We start from the raw sequence: 14,750 nt of genomic DNA, 5'->3' as shown, positions 1-14,750 counted from the left end.
ATTTTATTGGGGGGACAAAGGGATCTCGCACCTCTCCTGACTCAGTGCCTATGTCCCTCACTATAATCTGTTATAAATATCATTTACATTTCTATCCCTCCTATCAAAGGACCCCAGAGCGGCAAACTTGTTAATACTTAAGCGATGCAATTAAAACTTCTTTAAAAGTTTAAAATAATCTTCTGAAAACAGTTAAAAAGATAAAGGACCCCTGACAGTTAAGTCCAGTTGTGAACGACTCTAGGATTGCGGCATTCATCTCGCTTTACTGGCAGAGGGAGCCGACGTTTGTCCGCAGACAGTTTTTCCGGGTCATGTGGCCAGCATGACTAAGCCGCTTCTGGCAAAACCAGAGCAGTGCACGGAAATGTCGTTTACCTTCCCGCTGGAGTGGTACCTATTTATCTACTTGCACTTTGACATGCTTTCGAACTGCTAGGTTGGCAGGAGCAGGGACCGGGCAACAGGAGCTCACCCCGTCGCGGGGATTCAAACTGTCGACCTTCCAATCAGGAAGCCCTAGGCTCAGTGGTTTAGACCACAGCGCCACCCGCGTCCCCACAGTGCCACCTGTGTCCCCTGAAAACAGTTAAATACCTGTAGAAGCAATCACTTGTTTGCTGGGGACAGGACTTTCAGATGTCAAATGTCTGGGTAAGCAGGAATGACCGCTCCCCGCATAAAACGGGGGGCGCGAGCAGCCCCTGTATCTGGAGCGGCTCCAACAGCATAGGCTTGGTTTGCCTTCCCTCAGGTGGGATACCTGGAGGTCTCCGCCTACCTCAATCAGCTGTCCAATCCCACCTGGGGGAAGTGTTGCCAAGGAGACCAGGCCAGGTAGGGGAGGGATTACCTGCCCACACAATAGAGGGAGGCTCTTACCTGGGAATCCTCACTTGGCTCCAGAGCTTCTCCCACCCTACCCACCCTCAGTTAATGTCTTATTTTGCAGGTTAACTTTTCTTCACAGGTATGCGGGCGCTGCTACGTTAAGGTCGCTGTTAAAGGGCCAGAAAGGAATTTCCCTGCATTGGCAGGTTTTGCCTTTCCCGTAGCAAAACGTCACAACTTTGGTGGTATCAGGCCTTGGGCGGAATCCTTTAGTCCATCTTCCTCTTTGCGGCGGCAATACCAGGGTTCCCCGTTAAAGGGGTTTCTGAAGGGAGGCTTTGACCGTACGCCGAAAGGTCGTCATTGCTCTCCCCTGCGGTGGCGGCGTAACGGGGGCGGCTATCTCTGCTTGAACATATGTTCTCCAGAGCCGGCCCATCCCACACACACACACACTGGATAACCCTGATGCTCCCTAGGTCCCCGGCTGGGGACTGGGGAGGGAGAACACCCAATGCCTGAGCCAAGGTCTACCCACATTTGAAATTTAATAAAGTTGTGGCCAATTTAATCCCATGGCACGTTGTCTTGAGTCGTTATTCCACATGATTGGGGGGGGGGACCGCTCGGGATCTGGGGACTCCGCCTGTCCATGCAATGTTGATAAATTTCTCCTATCGGTCATTCTCAATGGGGCTGAAGAGAGTTGGAGTGCATTGGCTTCTTCCTGCAAGCAAATGGATATTTCCTCTGCTAAAGCCCATGCATGTTGCATCTAAAGATGTTATGCATGTGCAACGTCAAAGAGCACAACTCTGCCAGCCAGAGATCAGTTGCAGCCACCGCCGGAATGTCCTTTTGTCACCTCAGTTGTGACAGGCAGGGAAAGTCGCAACACCAGACGCTTTGTCGGGAGCTGTGACAAACACATCTAATTTCAGATTCCTCTACCGATCCTTCAAGTTGTTTTCATAAAGCTTTCACTCACAGTTGGCCACACCGCGCTAGCTTTGTTAGGCAACATCTCTGGGTAATATACTTTCCTGGCAGGGCTGCAAAATGTCAGCCGATGAAATTAATCTTGCTTTCTCCCTTTTGCTGCAATCAACAGCAACAGCAGAACAAATAATCCCATTTCCCATTGTGCCTCAGAAAGTGCAAGGCTCTCTCTGCCTCTCGGCTCCTCTTTTTCAGGGTCACCCAGCTAACATTTTTCCTGCCCTCAGATGATCTTTGCCCCATCCAGGGGAGCTTGCCTTGCTGAATGCCGACCTGGAAAACCCATGGATGATATTAAACTCATACATTTATGTCGCAAAAATCACTCGGCCATTCCTACAGCCTCCAAACAGAAACTCCAGAAATTGTTCCTTCAGTCTTAATTGAATTTGGACACATCAATCTATTTCCAGTCTACATTCATTCATAAGTACATTTCATTCCATTCCTCCATTGATTTACATTATATATATATATAATATATATTTGCTTTCGTAGATTTTCACGGGTACAGGAATGCAGGTTTTGGTGTCTTCGGGTGTCTTCCCGTGTAAGAGTCGGGGTGTCTGGGCGACGTTTCGACGAGGTCTCACTCGTCATCTTCAGGCTGGTGCTTTCGGCTTCTTGTTACTGGAACAGAGCAGAATCTGGTGTTTGAGTTTCTATAAATACTGTTGAGGGGTGTGGTGTATAGCCTCCAACGTTCTGGGCAGAGAGGAAGTTCCTAGATTAGTGTGCCTTTTCTTTTGTTCCTTAATTACTTGAGGGATATCTTGAGTGATTTCATGAGTGATATTCTGAATACCACTGGGTGGGTCATTAAGTGTAGATTAGTTGCTAAAGCTTTCGTGTCTTGACCTCTTGAGCTTGTGAAGAGTTTTTCTGAGAAGATGGCTGTGCTGCATTTAGTTGTGCTCTGGCTTGGCTTCGTGTATAGGGGCGAGCTGTGATTTTGTGCCTTGTGCCAGCCAGATCTGTGTAGGGATTGCAGGGGGGTGCAGCATCCGGAGGTGCCACTATAGTTTGGCTACTGGATGGAGTCTGTAATATGTCTGTGGAGAGGGTCTGGGTTTGGGTCTGGTGTGGTTGATTGGTGACGGCGTTCTGTGTGCCTCTGGTTCTGGTGTCGGTTTTTGTGGGGAGGGCTAATTTCCAGATGTCTGGCAGGCGGGACGTGTCGTCACGCTTGTTCATGTTGTGAGGGTGTTTCTCTATCTCGATGGCTTCCATGATTATTCTCTTGTGGTGATGTTCCATGTTAAAGAGCAATTTGGAATCTGCAAAATTAATTTCGTGTCCTGTTTCTTTCATGTGTTGGAAAAGAGAGGAAGTTTTTTCTTCTTTTTTGACGGCATTCTTGTGTTCTGCGATACGTGCATTTATTCGTCTGTTTGTTTGTCCAATGTACGTGGCTGGGCAGACTTTGCAGGGTCTATGAAATACCCTGCAAAGTCTGCCCAGCCACGTACATTGGACAAACAAACAGACGAATAAATGCACGTATCGCAGAACACAAGAATGCCGTCAAAAAAGAAGAAAAAACTTCCTCTCTTTTCCAACACATGAAAGAAACAGGACACGAAATTAATTTTGCAGATTCCAAATTGCTCTTTAACATGGAACATCACCACAAGAGAATAATCATGGAAGCCATCGAGATAGAGAAACACCCTCACAACATGAACAAGCGTGACGACACGTCCCGCCTGCCAGACATCTGGAAATTAGCCCTCCCCACAAAAACCGACACCAGAACCAGAGGCACACAGAACGCCGTCACCAATCAACCACACCAGACCCAAACCCAGACCCTCTCCACAGACATATTACAGACTCCATCCAGTAGCCAAACTATAGTGGCACCTCCGGATGCTGCACCCCCCTGCAATCCCTACACAGATCTGGCTGGCACAAGGCACAAAATCACAGCTCGCCCCTATACACGAAGCCAAGCCAGAGCACAACTAAATGCAGCACAGCCATCTTCTCAGAAAAACTCTTCACAAGCTCAAGAGGTCAAGACACGAAAGCTTTAGCAACTAATCTACACTTAATGACCCACCCAGTGGTATTCAGAATATCACTCATGAAATCACTCAAGATATCCCTCAAGTAATTAAGGAACAAAAGAAAAGGCACACTAATCTAGGAACTTCCTCTCTGCCCAGAACGTTGGAGGCTATACACCACACCCCTCAACAGTATTTATAGAAACTCAAACACCAGATTCTGCTCTGTTCCAGTAACAAGAAGCCGAAAGCACCAGCCTGAAGATGACGAGTGAGACCTCGTCGAAACGTCGCCCAGACACCCCGACTCTTACACGGGAAGACACCCGAAGACACCAAAACCTGCATATAATATATATATATATATATATATATATATATATATATATATATATATATGCAGGTTTTGGTGTCTTCGGGTGTCTTCCCGTGTAAGAGTCGGGGTGTCTGTGCGACGTTTCGACGAGGGTGTCGCACAGACACCCCGACTCTTACACGGGAAGACACCCGAAGACACCAAAACCTGCATTCCTGTACCCGTGAAAATCTACGAAAGCATATATATATATATACACACACTGCATGGAAATTTGCATTTAAATAAGCATTTTTGAATGTACCTCCTATCATCTTTTAAAAAAAGAATCTGCATAAAAAATTGCATTTAAATGCATATCTTTGGGTTCATTTTCCTCACTGTGATTTATTTCTTTAGCTGAGAACTGCAATAAAAATATCCCGGATGTGTAAAAGCTGGAAGATAACGCTGCAATCCTAACCCCACTTGCTTGGAAGTAAGCCCTGTAAGCAGAAGACATCAAGAAGAGGTGGCAAGAATACACAGAGGAATTATACCAGAAAGATATGGATGTCCCGTACACCCCAGGTAGTGTGGTTGCTGACCTTGAGCCAGACATCCTGGAGAGTGAAGTCAAATGGGCCTTAGAAAGCACTGCAAATAACAAGGCCAGTGGAAGTGATGGTATTCCAGCTGAACTGTTTAAAATTTTAAAAGATGATGCTGTTAAGGTGCTACACTCAATATGCCAGCAAGTTTGGAAAACTCAGCAGTGGCCAGAGGATTGGAGAAGATCAGTCTACATTCCAATCCCAAAGAAAGGCAGTGCCAAAGAATGCTCCAACTACCGCACAATTTCACTCATTTCACATGCTAGCAAGGTTATGCTTAAAATTCTACAAGGAAGGCTCAAGCAGTATGTGGACCGAGAACTCCCAGAAGTGCAAGCTGGATTTAGAAGAGGCAGAGGAACCAGAGACCAAATTGCAAACATGCGCTGGATTATGGAGAAAGCTAGAGAGTTCCAGAAAGACATCTACTTCTGCTTCATTGACTATGCAAAAGCCTTTGACTGTGTTGACCACAGCAAACTATGGCAAGTTCTTAAAGAAATGGGAGTGCCTGATCACCTCATCTGTCTCCTGCGAAATCTCTATGTGGGACAAGAAGCTACAGTTAGAACTGGATATGGAACAACTGATTGGTTCCAAATTGGGAAAGGAGTACGGCAAGGCTGTATATTGTCTCCCTGCTTATTTAACTTATATGCAGAATTCATCATGCGAAAGGCTGGGCTGGATGAATCCCAAGCCGGAATTAAGATTGCCGGAAGAAATATCAACAACCTCAGATATGCAGATGACACAACCTTGATGGCAGAAAGTGAAGAGGAATTAAAGAACCTTTTAATGAGGGTGAAAGAGGAGAGCGCAAAATATGGTCTGAAGCTCAACATCAAAAAAACGAAGATCATGGCCACTGGGCCCATCACCTCCTGGCAAATAGATGGGGAAGAAATGGAGGCAGTGAGAGATTTTACTTTCTTGGGCTCCATGATCACTGCAGATGGTGACAGCAGTTACGAAATTAAAAGACGCCTGCTCCTTGGGAGAAAGGCGATGGCAAACCTAGACAACATCTTAAAAAGCAGAGACATCACCTTGCCAACAAAGGTCCGTATAGTAAAAGCCATGGTTTTCCCAGTAGTGATGTATGGAAGTGAGAGCTGGACCATAAAGAAGGCTGATCGCCGAAGAATTGATGCTTTTGAATTATGGTGCTGGAGGAGACTCTTGAGAGTCCCATGGACTGCAAGAAGATCAAACCTCTCCATTCTGAAGGAAATCAGCCCTGAGTGCTCACTGGAAGGACAGATCGTGAAGCTGAGGCTCCAATACTTTGGCCACCTCATGAGAAGAGAGGACTCCCTGGAAAAGACCCTGATGTTGGGAAAGATGGAGGGCACAAGGAGAAGGGGACGACAGAGAATGAGATGGTTGGATGGTGTTCTTGAAGCTACTAGCATGAGTTTGATCAAACTGCGGGAGGCAGTGGAGGACAGAAGTGCCTGGCGTGCTCTGGTCCATGGGGTCACGAAGAGTCGGACACGACTAAACGACTAAACAACAACAACAACAACAAAGCCCTGTTGAATCCTGGTGTAGCCAGGGCCAGCCCTGCTGTAAGGCAGAATGAGGAGGCTGCCTCAAGCAGCTGATTTTAGATGTCACAAAAGGGCAGCAAATTATTGGTTATTAAATTTATTAGTATTGCATTTTTACTCCCATGGAAAGGCACTTGTGGGATTTCCTGCTTTGGGGGCCTGGATAGCTCAGTTGGTTAGCACATGCTGCTGATAATGCCAAGGCTGCAGGTTCGATCCCCGAATGGGACAGCTGCCTATTCCTGCACTGCAGGGGGTTGGACTACATGATCCTCAGGGTCCCTTCCAACTCTGCAATTCTATGATTCTATGGAAAATAACTTGGCCAGTTTGGGGGACTGTGCATCTTGCCTTGCAGGTGGGGCACACGCTGCCTTAGGCAGCGAAGTCCCTTGAGCTAGTCCTGGGTGTCGTGGTTAAAGCAGGGATGGAGAAGCAGTGGTTCTCTAGATGTTGCTGTACTGGTAGATCGTGATCTACTGGTACATCACTGGACGTCTGTGGTAGATCAGAGGTAGATCAGTGGCTCCCCCCAAAAGAAGCTTAACAGCTTTTGCTCCTCCATCAACTTTGACCTGAACCCCTAAAAATGGGTCTTACTCCTTCCTAAAAACAGCTCAACAACTTTGACCTGAACCCCCAAAAACGGGCCTTACTCCTGCCTAAAAACAGCTCAACAACTTTGACCTGAACCCCCCAAAACGGGCCTTACTCCTTCCTAAAAACAGCTCAACAACTTTGACCTGAACCCCTAAAAATGGGCCTTACTCCTGCCTAAAAACAACTCAACAAATTTGACTTGAACCCCTAAAAATGGGCCTTAAAAGGTAAAGGTAAAGGTACCCCTGCCCGAACGGGCCAGTCTTGACAGACTGTGGGGTTTGTGCGCCCATCTCACATTTATTGGCCGGGGGCCAGCGCTGTCCGGGGACACTTCCGGGTCACGTGGCCAGCGTGACATCGCTGCTCTGGCGAGCCAGAGCCGCACACGGAACGCCGTTTACCTTCCCGCTGGTAAGCGGTACCTATTTATCTACTTGCACCCGGGGGTGCTTTCGAACTGCTAGGTGGGCAGGCGCTGGGACCGAACAGCGGGAGCGCACCCCGCCGCGGGGATTCGAACCGCCGACCTTTCGATCGGCAAGCCCTAGGCGTTGAGGCTTTAGCCCACAGCGCCACCCGCGGCCTTACTCCTTCCTAAAAACAGCTCAGCAACTTTGACCTGAAACCCCCCCCCCCCTAAAAAAAGGGGGTAGATCACTGCCAGTTTTTAACTCTGTGAGTAGATCGCAGTCTCTTGGGAGTTGGCCACCCCAGTAATGCCAACTGTGATCAGCCCCACTCAGCACAGTGTTGGATTTAAACTGTGCCATTGAAGCGTTTTGATCAACCTGTGTACATGAATCAGTGGTGCAGAGCAGGGGAAAAGGCAAGGAGCTAAACCGAGCGTGAGTGATGCTCTGTACTAACCGCAGAAGCATGACAGACCCAGAACAACACAAAATCCCCCAAAACATCAGTTCTATTTCAGAAGCAAGGCCAGGTAACCAAGAACTGCAAAACTGAAGGAGGAATTGATATGTGGGTGATTTTGGAGGCGTCGCTACCTGCCAGGTGAATGGTCCTCTCTCATGGTGGGAGGGCAGGTTGTCTTGGTTTCGTGCCTCGAATGGGCACAGGTGCCACCACCTGCCGTAACCACAGCTCCGCACCTGCCTTGGCATTCAGACGGTGACAGTTTGTTGGAGCAAGAGATGGACAACAGGCTGCTGATAGCATCTGGGAGGGCTGTGGCAGCCAGGGATAGGTTGCCAAGAGCGAGAGGGAGAGAGAGCTTGAGCAAAGTTGTGCCAACAGCTCTATATCAGTGCCATGACTCATTATGAGCAAAGCCTATAGCTCTGAGCACTTCAGAAACCAGGCAAGAGGTCTGCCCATCAGATGGAGCATCAACACACTGGAAATTTGGTGACTGGCAGGTGTGAGGTCCTTCTGGCAAACCTGGAGGTATGGTGTTCTCATAGATAGATAGATAGATAGATAGATAGATAGATAGATAGATAGATAGATAGATAGATAGATAATAGATAGATAGATAGATAGATAGATAGATAGATAGATAGATAGATGATAGATAGATGATAGATAGATACATTTTCTGTTTTACAATTTAGAATATTCATTTAAACAACTGAAATATACTCAGAGTCGTGAGTGGATTTCATGCTCTTTATTCAGCTCATAGTGGTGAGGAGGAATGGAAGTTCCCCCAGAATGTCTGCTTTATATACATTATTTACACAATAGACCTCACGTGATTGGCTGTTCATGTTGTTGTTGTTGCTTAGTCATTTAGTCGTGTCCGACTCTTTGTGGCCCCATGGACCAGAGCACGTCAGGCCCTCCTATCTTCCACGGCCTCCCGCAGTTTGGTCAAACTCATGCTGGTAGCTTCGAGAACACTGCCCAACCATCTTGTCTTCTGTCGTCCCCTTCTCCTTGTGCCCTCCATCTTTCCCAACATCAGGGTCTTTTCCAGGGAGTCTTCTCTTCTCATGAGGTGGCCAAAGTATTGAAGCCTCAGCTTCAGGATCTGTCCTTCCAGTGAGCACTCAGGGCTGATTTCCTAAAGAATGGATACGTTTGATCTTCTTGCAATCCACGGGACTCTCAAGAGTCTCCTCCAGCACCATAATTCAAAAGCATCAATTCTTCAGCAATCAGCCTTTTTTATGGTCCAGATCTCACTTCCATATATCACTACTGGAAAAACCATAGCTTTAACTATACGGACCTTTGTTGGCAAGGTGATGTCTCTGCTTTTTAAGATGCTGTCTAGCCCCTTCATAGGGAATTGTAGTTCTGTGAGGGGAATTACAACTCTTGGCACCCCTAACAGACAACAGCTCCCAGAATTCTTTGGGGGAAGCCATGATTGTTTCAAGTGGTTTCATAGCACTACTATGAATGTGGCCTATGGAGGAGGAAGTTTGCAGGCATAGCTACTCATTGGATTCATAAACAGGAAGGCAGGTATGTGGGGGGTAGCTGAAGGCTAGCTGGGGTTGGTGGTGCCGTGCCCCATTTGCCCTAATGGACCAAATTCCAGTAGTATAGAGTTTCACTTTTTTCAGTTGTTTCGTCTTCTCCTATGGCTGAGAAGGAAAGTCTTGTACCTGGTTACACCATTGACCTGTCCAGCTCTGTATGGCAGGGGGCCGGTCCGTTGTTCCTCAGACCTTGTGGGGGGCTGGGCTATATTTTGGAAAGAAAAATGAACGAATTCCTATGCCCCACAAATAACCCAGAGATGCATTTTAAATAAAAACACACATTCTACTCATGTAAAAACACACTGATTCCCAGACCATCTGTGGGCTGGATTGAGAAGGCGATTGGGCCGGATCCAGCCCCCGGGCCTTAGTTTGCCTACCCATGCTGTATGGTCTACAGCAGCGGCAAGGGAGCTAAAGCCCTTGAGAACTTCAACTCCCATGGCCAAACGGTTGTTAGATCATGGGAGTTGTAGTCCAACAACACCGAGAGGTTCCACAGGTTCCCTTTATCCTTGGCACACATTTCACATTCTTTGGTGGGAGCCATCAGGTCTCTTCTTATGTCTGTAATGGGTCAGCCATCAGTTTTGTTTTCTTCCTTTCATCCACCAAAGTAAATAACTGTCCTCAAGTCTACCCTCATTTCCATCTTTTTCTTGATAGATTGTTCCATGGTACTGTTTCCATATGGCCCCCTGTTTGCAAGCAGCATTGTACTGCAAGCATTTCAGCATTTGCAAGATGTAAGTGAATATGTAGGTCACTGTGACAAGCTTCAGAGGGTACCTGGGTTTTGGCAAAGGTACGGCCTTTGACCAGCCAGCAAACTGTCACTCAAGTGCTGCTTCTAAAATACTTTCCTTGCATTGATCTAATCTCCATTCAGGATAGGGATAATGGAGATAAACACACACACACACACACACACGCGCGCACGCACACACACACACACACACACACACACACAGAACCTCAAAAAGGAAACTGTAAAGTTGGAAAGGGTTCAGGAAAGGACAACCAAAATGATCAAGGGGAAGAAGCCAATCCCCGATGTGGAAAAGTTACAACATTTGGAGTGTTTTAGTTTGGAGAAAGGGCAAGTAAGAGGGGACATGATAGAAGTTTATAAGATTAGGCACAGCTGAGAGAATGTGGACAGAGAAAAGTTTTCTCCCTTCTCTCATAACACTAGGGACTCGGCTACATTAGTAAAAAAAAAAAAAATGTTCTACCTGAGTTATAACACTGTGAAACCAGATGGCACTGTAGAGCTCCCATTAGGAGCTTTCCAATGCATTTTCCTGATTTTTAATTTTTTTTTTATTGTTTCTAGATCCAGCCGAGAACTCAGGCATGCCGGCTTGCCCCCGCACTTGAGAGGGCTGGCACCATGTGATATTTTAAGGTTGTTTCAATGAATATTCTAAAATGTGAAAGAGAAAAATTAATAAAATTATAGGGGGGGGAGAAATAGATTACTGCAATGAACTCTGCATAGGGCTATCCTTGAATATGGTCTGGAAGCTGCAGCTAGTGCAGAACTCTGTCGCTTGGTTATTGTATTGCAGGGGGAGAACCAAGAGAGGAGGAGGATGAGATGAAGAAGGAGGAGGAGGAGGAGGAGGAGGAGAAAAGCACTAAGAATTTAATAGTGAAAGACAGACGATGGCGGAATAAAATCACTTGGGAGAGAGGCTGTATAAAACAGACTACACACATTGACCGTAAAACAAGTTCCTGAGACTAGAACTGTTCTAGGGTGATGGGATCCACTGCCTCTGCTAAGAATATGCAAACAACACTTAAGCCACTCCAACTAAAAAATGCAAACAGCAGCAAGTTGAAATCAAAAAGAATAAATGAGAAATGACTGTGATTTGGAAGAAAGGGTGTGGATGGGGTAGAAGAGTGTGGAGGGAACAAAATACAAACAGCAGCAATGTTAAATCAAAGGGAATAAATGAAAAAGATCCAGAAGGGTTTGGAAGGAAAGGGACTGGTTTCAATTTGGAAGGGAAGCAAATGAAAAGTCTTCAATGGCTCCGCCACAGTTCCATATATATATAATGCCCCGCAGAGGCAGAACTTGGAGAAAAGCGAGAAGCATGTGAAATCAAAGCTACCGGTATTTATTTCGTTCAGCATTTCCCCCCACCAAAAGCACTGGGATTGGATAGCCCTGGAAAAACAATTCCCTCTATTTCCATTGCTTCAGTTTGGGGCATACAGACCCTTGGATAAAATAAAATATTTTCCTCATGACAATAAAATACAAAAATGCATTATATTAGGGGAAATTGCTTTGCTAGACAAAATTGCATACAAGGATGTGAAATTTGCACTAGAATATTGATGTGTTTTCAGGAGGTTTTTCTTAAGGAGGAAAGGCTCAGCAACAGACGCTGGGCTCAGAAGTCACGATTCAGGAGCTCAGGAGAAGTTCAGAAATAGAGGAAAGCAACGAGGATGTTCCAACAAGTTTCCCTGCTCCTCCTGCCAAGCTTTTAAGGCATGACGTCCTGTGTCGGGGCAGGTGAAGGTGGCATCTGATTCTAGATGACCAGGCTGCATCCTCCTGTTCTGGCTCTGTTGCTGATGCCCTCCTGCTTCCCCACTCAGTTGATGGTACCTTCTCCAACCTGTGGTTCTCCACTCCACAGCAAGTTTAATAATAATAATAATAATAATAATAATAATAATAATAATAATAATTTTTATTTATACCCCGCCCCGCCCTCCCCAGTCAAGGCCGGGCTCAGGGAGGCTAACAAGCAATAATAAAAACAAGTTGAATGGATACAACTTAAAAACAAGATTAAAATACAACATTAAAATACTGAAACATTAAAATATTAAAATACAGCCTCATCACAGGAGGAGAAAGGAAAAAGAAAAAAGAAAAAAGAAAGAGGGGGGGAATCAAATTGGCGCCAGGAGGAACAACTCTGTCTTACAGGTCCTGCGGAAAGAAATCAGATCCTTCAGGGCCCTGGTCTCATGAGGCAGAGCGTTCCACCAGGCCGGAGCCAGTGTTGAAAAGGCCCTGGCTCTGGTTGAAGCTAATCTAACTTCCTTAGGGCCTGGGACCACTAGGGTGTTGCTATTTATGGACCTTGAGGCTCTCCGTGGGGCATACCGGGAGAGGCGGTCCCGTAGGTACAAGAAGGTTTAAGGGATGGAAGAGTCAGCATCCCTGTTCCCCCTTCCAAAGAAGTGGATATCAGAACACACACGTGAGACACCCCTTCCTCCAACCCATGTTCCCACCATTCAGCGGCCTCCTCTGTTTCTTCCTCCTACACCAGGGCTTGCCAATCCAACCCCAACCTTGATGCCATTGCAGGGTTTATGACAGTCGGATGCTCTCTGGTGTGCTGCAGGATGCAACCCTGCAATGAGAACCGAAGTCCAATACAACTGGACATGTGTGGGTTTAGGGTGCTATCTAGTCCTTTGCCACAGGCAGTAAAGTGACCTGCCCAACTTTCAGAGCAAACCCTCACAAAGGTGGGTGTGAGAAATTTCAGTAACATCCCTGCTGAAAAGGGTGAAACAGATGGAGACACCCAGTTCCAAGTTCTGCCCTTCTGACTAACAGCTATTGCTTATGACTGGCAATGGAAGAAAGTCTCTGATCAGAAATCTTGTTCTCTCTCCATTTCTGAGACAGGAAATTTGCGGGTGATAAAGGTCTCGAGGATGCAGAAGGTCATAAAGGATATTGGAATAAGGGACAGAAAGTGCACTCAGCATGTAGCAATGCAGGGAGATATGAGAGATCCAGATAACTGGAGTTTGCCTAAATAGACCACCTCCATGTCCTTTAAATGGAGAAGGGTGAATCAATAAGGAATGTGGGTGAGTGAGGTAAGATTTTGGAGAGATGTTCATCTGTACTTAGCTGTACTGCAGAACTAGGAGCCAAATGTGGCCATCCACACTTCTCTTTCTGGTCTTTGGGACACTCCCCAGTTCACTCCCAACCACAAGGGGAGCCCCGTGTAAACAGCATTGCAGCAATTTGGTTTTGACGTTAGCAATGCCTCGACTGCTGTAGACTGCTGTAGTTCAGGCAGCATTTGGGGAGTTATTTGATAAGGGCAATTCCACTTATGTGAGAGTAAGCCCTGGTGAATTCAACAGGATTACTTCTGAGTAGACACAGTTAGGGTTTGCGGTGCTAATCTTTTTTTTAAGCAGTTCATGGCCAACACTCACACAGAGAGAGAGACATAAAATGAGTCTGCTGGATCTCTGTGGGTCAGGCCCATAGCTCATTTAGTCCAGCATTCTGTTCTCACAGTGGCCAACCAGATGCCTATGGAAAACCAACAAGCTGCGCATGAGTGCAGCAGCACTTTGCCCACCTGCGACAACCAGCAAAAAGATCTTTAGATCAGAGTTTGCAGGACTGACAAATCCCGGCTGTCAGACTGGCCTGAAAAAAGATGTCAACAGCATCAGACTCAGCCGTGCCGCAAAGTTATGTGCCATGTCACTGAGTGTAACACTGGGCTCCCATGTGAGCTAGGTAGCAAAGCCTTTCATATTGATTGGCTATCAGGCAACTTGCTCTATTTGCACATTTCCCCCTGCAAGTGTTTTAGCTGAGATAGGATGGGGACCAAAGGCTGACAGTTTGGCAGGCCTGCAATGAATGCCTTGCCATTTCCAGGACACGCTCTGCTGAAAACAATAAACGACCCCGGCAGGAAGACAGAATGGGGGTAGCAGGAAGGAGGGAGAATGGGACTGTCACGGTCCAGTCAAAGTCCTGGTGGAAGACGTCAGGAGCAGGGGCAAGATGGAGGGGTGGGAGCAGGAACGAGAGTCTGGAAACCAGGAGTCAGGAAGCCAAGGGTCCAAGGATCAGGAAACAAGGAGTCAAGAAGCCAAACGCAGCAAGGCAGGAAGCGTGTTGCTATGGCAAAGGTAAACGTAAAGGTAAAGGGACCCCTGACCATTAGGTCCAGTCGTGACCGACTCTGGGGTTGTGGCGCTCATCTCGCTTTATTGGCCGAGGGAGCCGGGGTACAGCTTCTGGGTCGTGTGGCCAGCATGACTAAGCCACTACTGGCGAACCAGAGCAGCGCACAGAAACGCCGTTTACCTTCCCGCCAGAGCGGTACCTATTTACCTACTTGCACTTTGATGTGCTTTCGAACTGCTAGGTTGGCAGGAGCAGGGACCGAGCAACAGGAGCTCACCCCGTCACGGGGATTCGAACCGCCGACCTTCTGATCAGCAAGTCCTAGGCTCTGTGGTTTAGCCCACAGCGCCACTCGCGTCCCTGAGATGGTGAAGAGCCAAAGGGAAATGCTGACTGTATATCCCTTCCCAGCTCTTGCCACCAGGTGCTGTGAGTTACCAATCGGCCTCACCTGTGCGGCTGT

The sequence above is a fragment of the Podarcis vaucheri genome (genome assembly GCF_965113315.1).
Source record: "Podarcis vaucheri genome assembly, chromosome: 14".
Taxonomy (NCBI): Eukaryota; Metazoa; Chordata; class Lepidosauria; order Squamata; family Lacertidae; genus Podarcis; species Podarcis vaucheri.
The sequence above is the reverse complement of the archived record's forward strand: the minus strand, read 5'-3'. Positions refer to the sequence as shown.